This window comes from Notamacropus eugenii, chromosome 1 (assembly GCF_028372415.1).
Source record: "Notamacropus eugenii isolate mMacEug1 chromosome 1, mMacEug1.pri_v2, whole genome shotgun sequence".
NCBI classification, from domain to species: domain Eukaryota; kingdom Metazoa; phylum Chordata; class Mammalia; order Diprotodontia; family Macropodidae; genus Notamacropus; species Notamacropus eugenii.
In genome coordinates, this window is record NC_092872.1 from 313,505,775 (window position 1) to 313,519,539 (window position 13,765).

Below are 13,765 nucleotides of genomic sequence, written 5' to 3' on the forward strand. Positions count from 1 at the left end.
TTGATCTGAATATAGAGAAAATGGAAGCAATGGATAATACAAGAAGAAAGGACAAGGGAAGAAATAGGCTCAAAGCATAGGGAAAATGATGATGGAGAAAAGGCAAACTACTCATCCTATTTTGATTTTGTATTTCACCCAAGGAGGATATATTTCAAATTATAAAATACAAAATAAAGAAAAAATATATTCCAAGACAGTCTCATTAAAAAAATTCTTTAGATCCACATATATAATGCCACAGGTTGTTCAAACAGTTTTCGTAGCCATTATTATTCATATCTGAAATTGCATACAACAGAAATTCTAAAGCCTGGAGACAGATGAGTAACCCAAGTTTTTAAAAATATGGGTTTTAAAAATTACATACTTACAAACTTCATGCTTACCTTGGCAATTTTCTAGGAAGGATTTCCAATGAGATATTTGTGATCATTTAGAAAATTTATCATTGGAAGGTAATACGCAATCACTATAAAGAAGACATGTCAAGCTACATTTACTTCGTTTCTTGGCAGATTTATTAGGTTGGCAAATCTGAGAAGTGCCATAGAAATGGTATTTGTATGTTGATTTCATGAAACATGATAGAGAGAAGACAGAGAAGCTCACTCAGCTTTTTCTAAGTCTTTTTCTATTTTCTCTGCTAAGAATTATAAGGATTGAACTCTAGGATAAGTATATAAATAGAAAGTATCTAATTGCTCTTGTTAATTTAAAGTCATTAGGCTCAAAGGAGTAGTATCAATCTGTCGGTCACTCAGTAAGCACTGACTAACATTTAGTATATCTTGGACACAGTATGAGGTACTGGAGTTAAAAAGACAAAATTCAAAGCCTCTAGCTTCAAGACACTTTCCTTCCAACAATAGAGGAGGCAAAGGGGAGTACAACATGTGTCCACATAGATAAACGTAAGAGTACATCCATACATACACATATACATACACACACACACACACACACACACACATATATGGAGAAAGAGATAGAAAATAAATACAAAAAATGGAGCAGATGACTTCTAATGTCCCTTCCAGCTTTCATTTGATAATCCTATAATCCTAGCAAAATTCTATGCCCTATTACTTAAAAAAATGCTGACTATGTATCTAGAAAAAGAAGTGGTTACAAAAGGCTAGCATGACATTATCTAGAACAGAAAATACCAGACTATTCTAATTTCCTTTTTTTGATAGAGTTATGAAATGTCAGCTCAATGCAATAAGTATAATTTAACAAGATTTTACAAAAGTATCTTTCATTTCTTTTTTTGATGGGGAAAAAATGGATAGACAGGTTATTTGAGTACACAAGTAGATTTACTTAAGTTGAATATCTGGCCTCAAAAACTAGTGATTAATTGCTCAATGTTATCTTTGAGAGAGCAGTATTTAGTGTAGTGCACCTGAAATCTTTGCTTGGCCCCGTGCTATTCAAGATTTTATCTTGAACAAAGACAAAGATAGGTAGCATGCTTGTAAAATTTGCAAATTATACAAAGCTGAGAGAGAAGGGTTAGAATTCGGGTCATATGGCAAACCACCTTTTTTATGGATTTATAAATTTCTTCCAAGTATAAGAGGGACCTTTCACATGCACTATCTGTAAGGAGTGATATGTGTCAAGCTGCTGGATGAAAAAAACATGATGAAATATAAACATATTGAGAGTGGCTGAAAGACATCTTCTGTTTTATTTTTTTAAATTTTCAGTTTTGAACATTCACTTCCACAAAATTTTGAATTTCAAATTTTTCCCCATCTTCTCCCTTCACCCACCCACACACTATCTTCCTCCAATCTGCCCTCTCATCTACCAACCTCCCCCTGTCCCCTTCCATTCTATTTCCCTGTAGGACAAGATAGATGTTTATACTCCACTGTCTAGATATCTTATTTCTTAATTGCATGTAAAAATAATTTTTAAAGCTTTGAATTCCACATTCTCTCCCTTTCCCCCTGCCCATTCACCATCATTGAGAAGGCAAGCAATTCAATATGGTTATACGTGTGTAGTCATGCTTCCATAAGTCATATTGTGAAAGATTAACTTTATTTCCCTCTATTCTGTCCCACCTTCCACGTATTCTATTTCTTCTCTGACCTGTCCTTCTACCAAAGTGTTTGCTTCCCCATCCCCCAATTTGCCTTCCCTTCTCTTTATCCCCTTTCCCCCCTGCTTTCCTGTAGGGTAAGATAAACTTCCATACCCAATTGAGTGTGTATGTTATTCCCTCTTGAAGCCAAATCTGATGAAGGAAAGGCTCACTTATTCCCTCGCACCTTCTCCTTCCCCTCCATTGTAAAAGCTCTTTCTTGCCTCTTTTATGTGAGATGATTTACTACATTTTACATCTCCCTTTCTCTTTCACCTAGTACATTCCTCTCAACATTTAATTTTCTTTTTTATATATCATCCCTTCATATTCAGCTCATCCTGTGCTTGCTCTCTCTCCCTTCTCTCTCTCTCTCCTACATATATATACATATATATGTATGTATATATGGTCTCATGAGTTACAAATATCATTTTTCCATGCAGAAATATAAACCGTTCCATGTTAGTAAGTCCCTTATGGTTTCTCTTTCCTGTTTCTATGCTTCTCTTGCGTCTTGTATTTGAAAGTCAAATTTTCTATTTAACTCTGGTCTTTTCAACAGAAATGCTTGGAAGTCCTCTATTTCACTGAAGTTCCATTTTTCCCCTTGAAGTATTAGATGCAGTTTTTCTATGTAGATGATTCTTGGTTTTAATCTTATCTCCTTTGACCTCTGGAATATCATATTTTAAGCCCTCTGACCATTTAATGTAGAAGCTGCTTAATCTTGTGTTATCCTGATTGTGTTTTCCCCAATACCTGAATTCTTTCTTTCTGACTGCTTGTAATAATTTCTCCTTGACCTGGGAACTCTGGAGTTTGGGTATAATATTTCTAGGAGTTTTCCTTTTGGGATCTCGTTCAGGAGGTGATCAGTGGATTCTTTCCATTTCTATTTTACCCTCTGGTTCTAGAATATCAGGCCAGTTTTCCTTGGTAATTTCATGAAAGATGATATCTAGGCTCTTTTTTTGATCATGGCTTTCAGGTAGTCCAATAATTTTTAAATGATCTCTCCTGGATCCATTTTCCAAGTCAGTTGTTTCCCCAATGAGCTCTATTTTTTCATTCCTTTGGTTTTGTTTTATAATTGTTTGGAAAATCATTAGCCTCCATTTGCTCCCTTCTAATTTTTAAGGAATTATTTTCTTCAGTGAACTTTTGGACCTCTTTTTCCATTTAGCCAATTCTGCTTTTTAAGGCATTCTTCTCCTCATTGACTTTTTGGATCTTTTTTTGCCATTTGGGTTAATCTATTTTCATAGTTGTTATTTTCTTCAGCATTTTTTTGGATTTCTTTTAGCAAGCTGTTGACTCGTTTTTCATGATTTTCTTGCATCACTCTCATTTCTCTTCGCAACTTTTCCTCTACTTCTCTTACTTGATTTTCAAAATCTTTTTTGAGCTATTCCATGGCCTGAGACCAAGGCATATTTTTTTGGAGGCTTTGGCTGCAGGAGTTGTGGCTTTGTTGTCTTTTTCCTGTTGTATGTTTTGATCTTCCTCATCAGTAATGACATAAGAAAAATATTTCTTCACTGAGAAAGTAAGAATCTATAATCTGTTTCCCCATTTGCCTGTTTTTCCAGCCAATTACTTGACTTAATCTCTTTGTTAAGTGGAGAGCTTCAGAAGTAGCCTCAGCTTTAGCAGTGGCTGCTGTTACCCTGGGGCTGGGGTTGAACCATGCTCCCCTCTCAACCAGGTGAGAGACCTTTCCCACTGACCTTCAAAACTGTCTTTGGTACTTATGGGTTGAGAAGTCTGGGAACTGCAGCCGCTGCCAGGGATTTAGTCCCTTAGACCTGCCCACACTGAACTGTGCTCCACTACCAGTCAGTGCAACAGAACCTTCCCACTGACTTTCCAGATTTTCTTGGGCTGGAAATTTGCTTCAGTCTGTCATTTTGTGGCTTCTGTTGCTCTAGAATTTGCTTAGTCATATTTTAAAGGTTTTTAAAGGGGTTTAGGGGGAGAGCTCTAGGAGGCCCCTGCTTCTCCTCTGCCATCTAGACCTTTTCTGGGAGTGTTTCTACCATGATTCACCAAGGAACTAATTGAATTAAATTTTTATTGGAAAAAAGACTTATGTAAATAAATGGAGAAATATTAATTGCTCATTGATGAACTTATCTAATATATTAAGTATGACAATGTTACCTAAACTAGTTTAGTTATTCGGTGCTGTACCAAAGGAAAAAAGGTCAGGAATATCAAGTGTAATAAAGAAAAAGAGTAGGACAAAATTAGGGAAGAGGCTTGGTCCTATCAGATCTCAAACTATACTATAAAGCAGGGATCATTAAAATGATTTGGTAGTAGTTCAAAAAAGAGGATGATCAGTGGAATAGATTAGGGAAATAGGATACAGAAACAAACATAGTAGCATAGTGCAAGGCAAACCCAAGGATTCAGGATGGAATGGGAAGGACTCTATAGACAAAGCTAGGAAAACTGTTCAGCAGTCTCGAAGACATTAGGATTAGACAATTACTCCATACCAGATACAAAGATAATTTGCAAATGGATTCATGACTTTAATATAAAAGGTTACATCATAATAAATGAAGAAGTTCCCTTTCTGATCTACAGATAAAGAAAAAGTTCATGACTAAATAAATTTTTAGAAAGAATAAAAAAATAGAAAATGGATAATTTTGATTACATGCAATTTTTTTTTTGCACAAAGGATTCTAATGTAAAAATTACAATGGAAACAGGGAACTGGGGAAAACTTTTACAAGCAAGTTTCTGTAATAAAAATCTCATTCAAATCTCAAACACACACACACACACACACACACACACACGGAATTCATTCTAATTTATAAGATGAAGACTCATTCTCCTATATATAAATGGTCAAAGGATAAGAGCATGCAATCTTCAAAGGATGAGATTCAAGCTATCAACAATCATGTAAAATGCTCTAAATCATTAATACTTGTAAAAACATAAATTAAAGCAACTTTAAGGTCCTACCTCAGTCAGTCCATAAGCATTTATTAGGCATCTAATATGTGTCAGGCACTGTGCTAATTTTCTCACAGGATAGAATTTGGACTAACTCCATAACTGAATAGAAATGGAATTCAGCCAGCTCCAGAATTGAGTCACAAGATGGAGTCAATATAGCTTGCTGAATCCCTCAGATGAAACATGTCAGTTCCTGACAGAAATGGGATGAACTTAAAATACAGGAAGAGATAAACATTCTTGGACATGGCTAGTGTGATGATTTGCTTTGCCAGACTTTGAAGCTATTAATTGAGGGTTTTATTTTTTATTGTTTTAAAAAAAATTTTCAGTTAGATATGTGGGTGGGGGAGAAGAAGAGAGTTATGAGGGTCTGATTAATTAAGAAAAATCAACAAGGGTTTGCTAATAATTATGGTAATTAGCTACATAAGATTTACTGCTATGTGGTGGTATTGCTTTGAATCAACACTGAGATACTGAATCACATTGACAAAGAGGTGAAAATACATTTCATCATTCTGCTGCTAAAAAAAAAAGAAAAAAGTAATTTCAGTGCATTGCCTTGATTGGGTAAGGCTGCTACTGATCTTATTGCTATTAGTAATGAATGGAAATTATGTACTGCAAAAAAATGTGTTAAGTGTACAGAATTATAGTGGACACTTACATTTTTAAATTACTGTACTACTAAACCACATATATTGTACAATAAAAATCAACCCAAAATATCCACTGGCATTTAACTCTACCAATTTAGGAAATAACAAATAATACATTGAGACTGTTTTATCTTCCTTTGAACACGAGGAATTAGATACAATTCAGTTCAATATATGTTTCCTAGGTGTCTACTACTAAAAGGCACTATGATAGATACTGGGGATAAAAACAGGAAAAATGATATAGTACCTAATCTCAAAGATCTTAAAATCTAATGGTTGGCAGCAGGAATGGGGAGAAATCAAGAAAAAAGACATAAATAGGCATGACACAAAGTAGAAGGTGGTAAAGGCAGGGCGGAATCTAGACAAAGTGCTGAAAGAAAATCTGTAGATGAAAAGATTATTTTCACCTGGGGTGTCAGGGAAAGCTTCATGGGACAGGTAGCATCTGAAACTGTCTTGATGGAACAAAAAAAACCCATTTCAATACAAAGAGGTAAGGAAAAATAAATTCTAGGGAAATAGTCTAGGCTCAGAGACACAGGATATCATAGCAGACCGAAAAAGCCAGTCCTGGAGTTAAGAAGACCTGGGTTTAAGGTCATCTGATACATATTGTCTGTGTGACTTTGGGCAAGTCACTTAATGTTTCAGTTTCCAGCAACTGGCGGATCGGAGGTGTGGCAGTTATAGAAAAGAAAGAGATAACAGCAGCGGGGGATAGGTGAGCCTGTACCATCTGTACATGACTGATTTATTGATCTGAGGATCAAGTTTATGTACTCCCTCAAGCAAGCAAGCAAGCAAGTAAGGTTATTTCCATGAAAATATTTTTAGTTTACATTTTTTACTTCCTTATCTTAGTACCTTCTGCGTAACAACCTCAGGGTACACAATCAGGGTCAGAACGTTCTCATCCTTGCTATCAGGAGTGGGAAGGTGACTCAATTTCCTGAGAACGTCAGTCTTTATGCTAGTACAAGTCCCAAGTACCTCACATTCTGGACTTCATCAGTACTGGCTCTCTACATTCGGTAATCTAGCCAACAACCTGAGACTATACATTTCAAAATGCTGATTTCCCTAGGACTTATACCAATGAAAGCAGAAGTCCCATTAAAAAAAGTCTAGACTTTCCAACTATCTGTTCTTCCTTAGATTCCCTGCTGTCATCTGAAGTGGAAATATAGCTAAAATTCACTTGTATTTACAACAGATATGGCATGTAGCAGTATATACAAAAGAAATAAAAAATTACTTAGGAGCTAGATTTAAAATCTCAACTTTTTTCCCAAAATCAAGGTGACTTTGTAGTAAACAATTTAAAATAAAAAAACACTCTCTGTCAGTGAGGACTGATTATCATATATGGAACTCTCAGGTTAGCTATTTGACTCTATTAATCTTGAATTTGCTTAGAGTTTACCACCCAAATGTGTTTTGTCTTAGAAACATAGTGCATCATCTGCAACTAGAGCTCTTTTTCTCCAATGAGTGCCTGGAATTCTCTTCTTCCTCATCTCTATTCCTCTCTTATGCAAGAAAATGTTCTAGGTCTTCCTTAGTGTTAGTGTCCTTCTCTGAGATGAAGGTAGAATGCCATGTATAAGAGCAAGCAAATAGGGCAGTTTGACTAGAATATACAGTGTATGTATTTGCTTTTTGGGGGAGGAGGGTAATATGAAATCAATCTGGAAAGAAGGGTGGAATCAGATAGCAGAGGGTTTTAATGCTACCTTGAATGTTTCTATTTATCCTAGAGAGAACAGGGAACCACTAAAATATTTTGAGCAGGAGAATATTATAATCAGCAATATTTCGGGAATATCAATTTGGCAGTTGTGGGGAAGATGGAGCTTAAAACCTAACAGATGGATATGACACATATGTAAAGTAACTACAATATGAAACAATAATTAAACATAGAATGATATGTAGGGTTTAAGTAGGAGTGATTCCAATAGGAATGACTGGGGAAGATATAAAGGATGTGACATTTGAAATTGGTCTTGAGTTAAAAGAATTCAACAAGTAGAGGTGAGAAGAGAGGGTAGTACAGGCATAGCAAATTCCTAGTACAAAGGCAAGGATTCCCACTCAGATGTTATGGGAGGAAATTATACAATCACGCTGAACAGGTCCATTATAAATGTGCATATAACCTCAACTGAGCCCTCATTGCTGAATGGCAAGTCTTTTATTTTGCCCTGATCTACTCTCTTCCCCCAAATAGCTATTCCCAGATTCTATTTTCTACTCAATCTCCCTACTTTCCCTCCCATTTTTCTTGAGAATTTGAGGCCATTTGTCTTAAACCCTGTCTTCTCCCCTACTCTATACCTCAAAACCTTTTAAAGTTGTCTTTCATACTATATTCCATTTTTCAGTCTGTGAGGAGATGGCTCTTAACTCTGTTGAGACCAGTCCCTCTATTTGCTCCCTTCATAAATATATTGTCTCCTCTGAGATGCTGCCTTGAAAAAAAAAAAATAAGTATTTCCTCTGTCATTTTCAACGATTCTTTAGCTAACACTTCCTTCCCCAATGCCTACAAATATTAATGGTTCTCTCCCATCCTTAAAAAACTAAGATACTACCTGAAATTGACATTCTACCTCCTGCCACCCTGCTCATACGTTTCCTCTTTGTCTCTACCTCTGTTTTTGTGAACAGCTCTCCTGAAGAATGAGTTTTGCACTAGACTGTGTACATGTTTACTGTATCCCTCCAGGAAGGGCAGGAACTACTTCTGTATTTACTTTTGTAGTGGTGGCACCTAAGCATAAGGCCTTGTATACAGTTAACATCAAATTGTTTGAGTTTGAACTTAGTTATACTGGGCTAAAATTGAGGCCCAAACTGCTGTACAACATAAAAGAAATGTATTTTTGACATACCAAAGAAAGTTGAATGGAGTAAAAGAATTATAACCAAGAAACTGAGTATAAAGAGAGGATAACAATAAAGAAGAAAAATAAAATGTTGACCTGTAAGAGGCAAGAATGCCACACAGATAAGTCGCTTTGGATTAAATTCTCAAAAGCAGTGAAGAATTATTCCTTTGGTTGAACTGCCTGAGGAAAAAATTACTCTTTCAATATTATATAGTAGTAAGATTATCTTTCTGAATGAAGAAGTAAAGCTAAAGTAAAAAGGGAGGGAAATATTTGTTTTAGATGAGGCTTCTTAGACTGAATGACTATCAAGATTTCTCTCATTTACTCTCAGGTATGATTATTCTGTACACACGGTATTGTGGGATAATGGGGAGAAAAGATTAGATGAAGTGACACAGAAATGTAAAAACATGTAGCTGTCCTTCAACTTCTTATCCTAGAAGGTTAGACCATGTTTGGAAGAGTAAATACGAAATACTGCAAGGTTTCAGGAAGTGTACTGCAGCTGAGAAAAAAGGCAAATGGCCAAGTGTTAGAAATGAAAAAAAAAACAGCAATGCCTACTTGGAATAACAGAAAAAAAAAGAAGTGCAGTAGAATGTGGTTGAATAGTGGATGAACTTAAATATTTAGCAGTTCTCAGAACTAACAAGTCAAGTCAATAAGCAATTATTAAGCACTCTCTATGAGTGCTACTAAGTACTGGGAATAAAAACAAGAATAAATAATAATAAAACTAAGTCTCTCCTCTCTAGGAACTCACAAGTTACTGAGGGAGAAAAACAACCATGTATACAGATATATACAGTATAAACTGGAGATATTCTAAGAGGGAAAGCTCTTAGGTTTAATATGGGATAAAGTGGAGATAATCTCAAAGGAAAGGTACATTATTGAAGAACGTGGGACAATTAGCTGAGGCTTGAAGGAAAGCCAGAAAAACCAGAAAATAGTGATGAGGAAGGAGAACATTCCAGGTACATGAGAAAGCCAGCTAACACGTACAGTGAGAAGATGATTTGTCTTATGCAAAAAAACAGCAAGGGAAGCCACTGTTATGTGGACAGGAATAAGGAGTAAGAACGCTGCAAAGGTAAGAAAGGTCCAGGTCATGAAGGGCTTTGAATGCCAAACAGAGGATGTTATATTTGATCCTGGATGTGCTATGGAGTGGGTGTGTGCGTGTGTGCGTGTGTGCGTGTGCGTGTGTGTGCATGTGTGTGTGCGCACGTGTGCGTGCATGAAAGAGAGAGAGAGCGCGCAACTTTTACTTTAGGAAAATAAATTTGACAAGTTAGTGAATGTGGACTGGAGTAGAGAGATATTTCAGTCAGAGATGAGCCAGCAGGCTATTGCAGTAGTGTAGCCTAGAGGTGATGAGGGATTGTACCAGGGGGGTGGTAGTATCAAAGGAGAGAAGGGCATGTATGACAGATGTTAAGAAATTGCAACTGACAGAATTTGACAACACCATGGATAAGGGGTGGTCGTGGTGGTGAAGTGAAAGAGAAGAGGTGAGGATGACACATTGTAAGCTTAGGTGACTGGGAAGATGTTACCTTCAATAGTAATAGAGAAATTAGCTACAAGAAGAGTTTGGGGGAAAGATATGAATTCAGTTTTGGACATTCTGAATTTCAGATGTCTATCGGATATATAGTTTGAGATGTCCAACAGTCAGTTGTGATGTGAGACCAGTGGACTGGAAAGAGTTTAGGGTTGGACAAACAGATTTGGGGCAGCTAGTTGTGCAGTGGATAAAGTGCTGGGTCCAAAGTCAGGAAGACTCATCTTCCTACTGGGTTCAAATCTAGCCCCAGACTCTTACTAGCTGTGACTAGTATTGTCAATAACCCCGTCTGCCTCAGTTCTTCAGTTATAAAATGAGCTTAAAAAGGAAATGGCAAATCACGCCAGTATCTTTGCCAAGAAAAATTCAAAAGGGCTTAGGAGGAGCTGAACATGAATGGAATGACTGAATAACAACAACTAGGTGTGAGAATCATCGGGCAGTGAGATGATAATTTAATCCACGGAAGTTGGTAAAATCATTGAGTGATATAGTATAAAAGGTGAAGAGAAAAGTGACCATAACAGAGCTTTGAGGGACACCCATGGTAAACTGTAGGGAACTGGATAAAGACTCAACAGGGCAGTCTAAAAAGTAAGTTAGACAGGTAGAAGGATGTGGTAAGGCAGCAGTTTCTTGATGCAACTTCTCTTACCTTATCACTTTCTCCCCACACATACAACCCCTACACAACTTCCTTTAGCCCATGTTTCCCTAGTGACTTCCCTGGTGAAGCTTCCTCTTCCCAAGAAACCTAATTGGCCCCAGCTCTTCTGATGCATCTTGCAGGCCTAAGGCCAATAAAAAAGACGAAACCATGTGAGCTTTATGCCTCTCAGTCTTGGTGAGTTTCTATGACCACACAAAATCATCATCACCCGCTTGCCTAATGATCAGATGGATTTCTGTAAGAAAGTTAGGGAGGCTGTATTTACCAAAGCTGAAGATAAGTGCCACTGTACCCTTGCTGTATATCTTTGCTATGTTAGGACAAAGTAAACCTCCTCTGTTAAATGTTTAGCAACTCATTTTGTCCCAACATTGAACCTGAACTAAGAGGGTATTGGCTTTAGAGGTGAGCCAACAATAGACGAGAACTAGAAAAGAACAATGGTTAAAAAAAAAAACCCTAGGGAAAAAGTACCCATGAGAAAAAGGGTAGTTGACACTATCAAAGGATGCAAAAAAGTATAAATCAGGATGAGGATTGAGATGTGGCAGTTAAGAGGTCACTGAGCCTTTTGGCATTTGTGTGTTTTGGCCAGCAAATGGAAGAGGGGTGGCATCATTTCTTTTCCCCTAGTGTGCCTTAGTGACACCAAACATTCTGCTGGTTGCTGGCACCATGAAGATTTGGACATCAGAGCATGTTTTCAACCACCCATGGGAAACAGTTACAGGAGCTGCTATGCAGGAATACCCAAATCCTATGAATCCAAGTGTGGTTGGAGTCGATGTGTAGGACAGACATATAGATCCCACTGGGAAACTGCACAGCTATAGAGTTCTTAGCACAGAGTGGCGAACCCATTCTTTTGTAAAATTGTACAGCAAGAACCAAAATACATGTGCAGGAACATTACATAGTTGATCTCGTAGAGAAAAACAATAAAGCTTAAGTCCACTAATATTTCATTTACAAATATGGTTTCAGTAAACAAGAGACATATATAAACCACATGCTCAAGAACCAGGAAAGATCATTTTGACTCAAGAAGTGATAATAATAGTGAAGGAGTCAGCCTTACCAATTATCTAGAAGAACTGATGGAAAGTACAATATTATTGTAATAAAGGCCGTGAAGCAATGGAGTGGGTAATTAACAAATTAAATGTTGAGATTGAAGTGTTGACTGCTTCAGCAAGAGGAAGCATGAGAACACCTATGGCTGTAGCAGCATTTTTAGAGAAATGATAATGGCCACTTATATGAAACATTAATAGGTCCACCAGGGTCTCTCCAAACTAAATATTTATACATATTTGGTATTTAAGAAGCATGTCTGTATATTTGATAGATATTCAATTAGTCTGGAGAAAAGCTGCAACTTTTGGTGGAAAAAGAAGGGGAGGCATAGCATTTCTAAACATATTGGATCAACTGAAATTAACATTACCTGAAAATATCACACAATGTTAAATTTCCAACATTTGAAGATTTAGGGATATTTCAAATGGATACCTTGGCCAGAAACTGACATACAGAATCTCCATAAGGTTGAATTTTATAGCATCCAAAATGAAGCAGAGCTACCTTTTCTAGCATGATGGCTTGAGCAGTTTTCATGTTATAGTAACTTCCTTTGGAAAGCAGGAAAGTAAAATTACTTGAAATCCAAACGCAAGCACAAAAGCTTTCAAAAGCAATAGCATTCTGAACTGGTACTTAGGTGACATTTCTGTAGTTAATACTATCATTAAAGTGCTATGACTACCAATTTTAAAAAAAGAGATCACTGGTAGTTTTGGAAAAAGCTATTTCAATCAAATGATGATGTCAGAAGTCAAACTGCTGAGTAAGGAAGAAAGAGGAAGAGAAAAGTTGAGGCACCAGTTATACATGGCTTTCTCAAAGAGTTTAACCACAAAAAGCGGAGTTATAAAATGACAGCAGGGATGGACAAGGAAGGCCTTCTACAGAAGATGGCATTTGAGCGCAGTCTTTTAAAAACTTTTTTCAATTAATTTATTTTTTTAACATTTATTCCTAAAAAATGTGGAGTTCTAAATTTTCTCCCTCCTTCCAAACCCTCCCCCACCCATAGAAAAGGCAAGCAATATGTTTATCAACTACAAATGTAAAATTATGCAAATTTTATATCTGCCATGTTGGGAAAAAAAAGAAAGTGAAAAAAATATGCTTCAATTTTCATTCATAGTTCATCAGTTCTCTCTCTGGAGGTGGATAGCATTTTTTTTCTTCTTGAGACATATGATTCACAGTTGATCATTGCTACAATAGTGTTGTTACTATATAAAATATTCTCCTGTTTGTCTTCATTTCACTTCGCATAACTTCATATAAGTCTTCCCAGGCTTTTCTGAAACTATCCTGGCTTGTCATTTCTTATAGCATTTCATCACAATCATATGCCACAACTTATTCAGCTAGTCCACATTTGAAAGGCTCAATTTCCAATTCTTTGCACAAAAGACTTATTTTTTGTACAAATAGGTCCTTTTTCTCTTTTCTTTGATCTCTCTGGGATACAGAGCTACTAGCAGCATTGCTTGGCCAAAGAGAATACACAGTTCTATAGCCCTTTGGGCATTGTTTCAAATTGTTCTCCAGAATGGTTGGGTCATTTTATAACTCCACCAACAGTACACATTAGTGTACCTCTTTTCCCATATCCCCTCCAGTATTTATCATTTTCCTTTCCTATCATGATAGGAAATCAAATATGTGTGAGGTCATACCTGAGAGTTGTTTTAATTTGCATTTCCCTAATTAATAATAATTTGGAGCATTTGTTCACGTGACTATTGACAGATTTGATTTCTTCTTCTGAAAACTGCCTGTTCATATCCTTTGACCATTTATCAACTGAGGCTA

At 36.6% G+C, this 13,765-nt stretch overlaps 1 protein-coding gene and 1 pseudogene across 9 annotated transcripts in view; one reads left to right on the forward strand and one right to left on the reverse strand.

The window, feature by feature from the left end:
- GPHN (gephyrin) overlaps window positions 1-13,765 on the reverse strand; it is a 749,523-nt gene that overhangs the window by 418,038 nt on the left and 317,720 nt on the right. The window lies entirely within an intron of this gene.
- On the forward strand, window positions 11,555-12,139 carry LOC140517908 (PRELI domain containing protein 3B pseudogene; annotated as a pseudogene).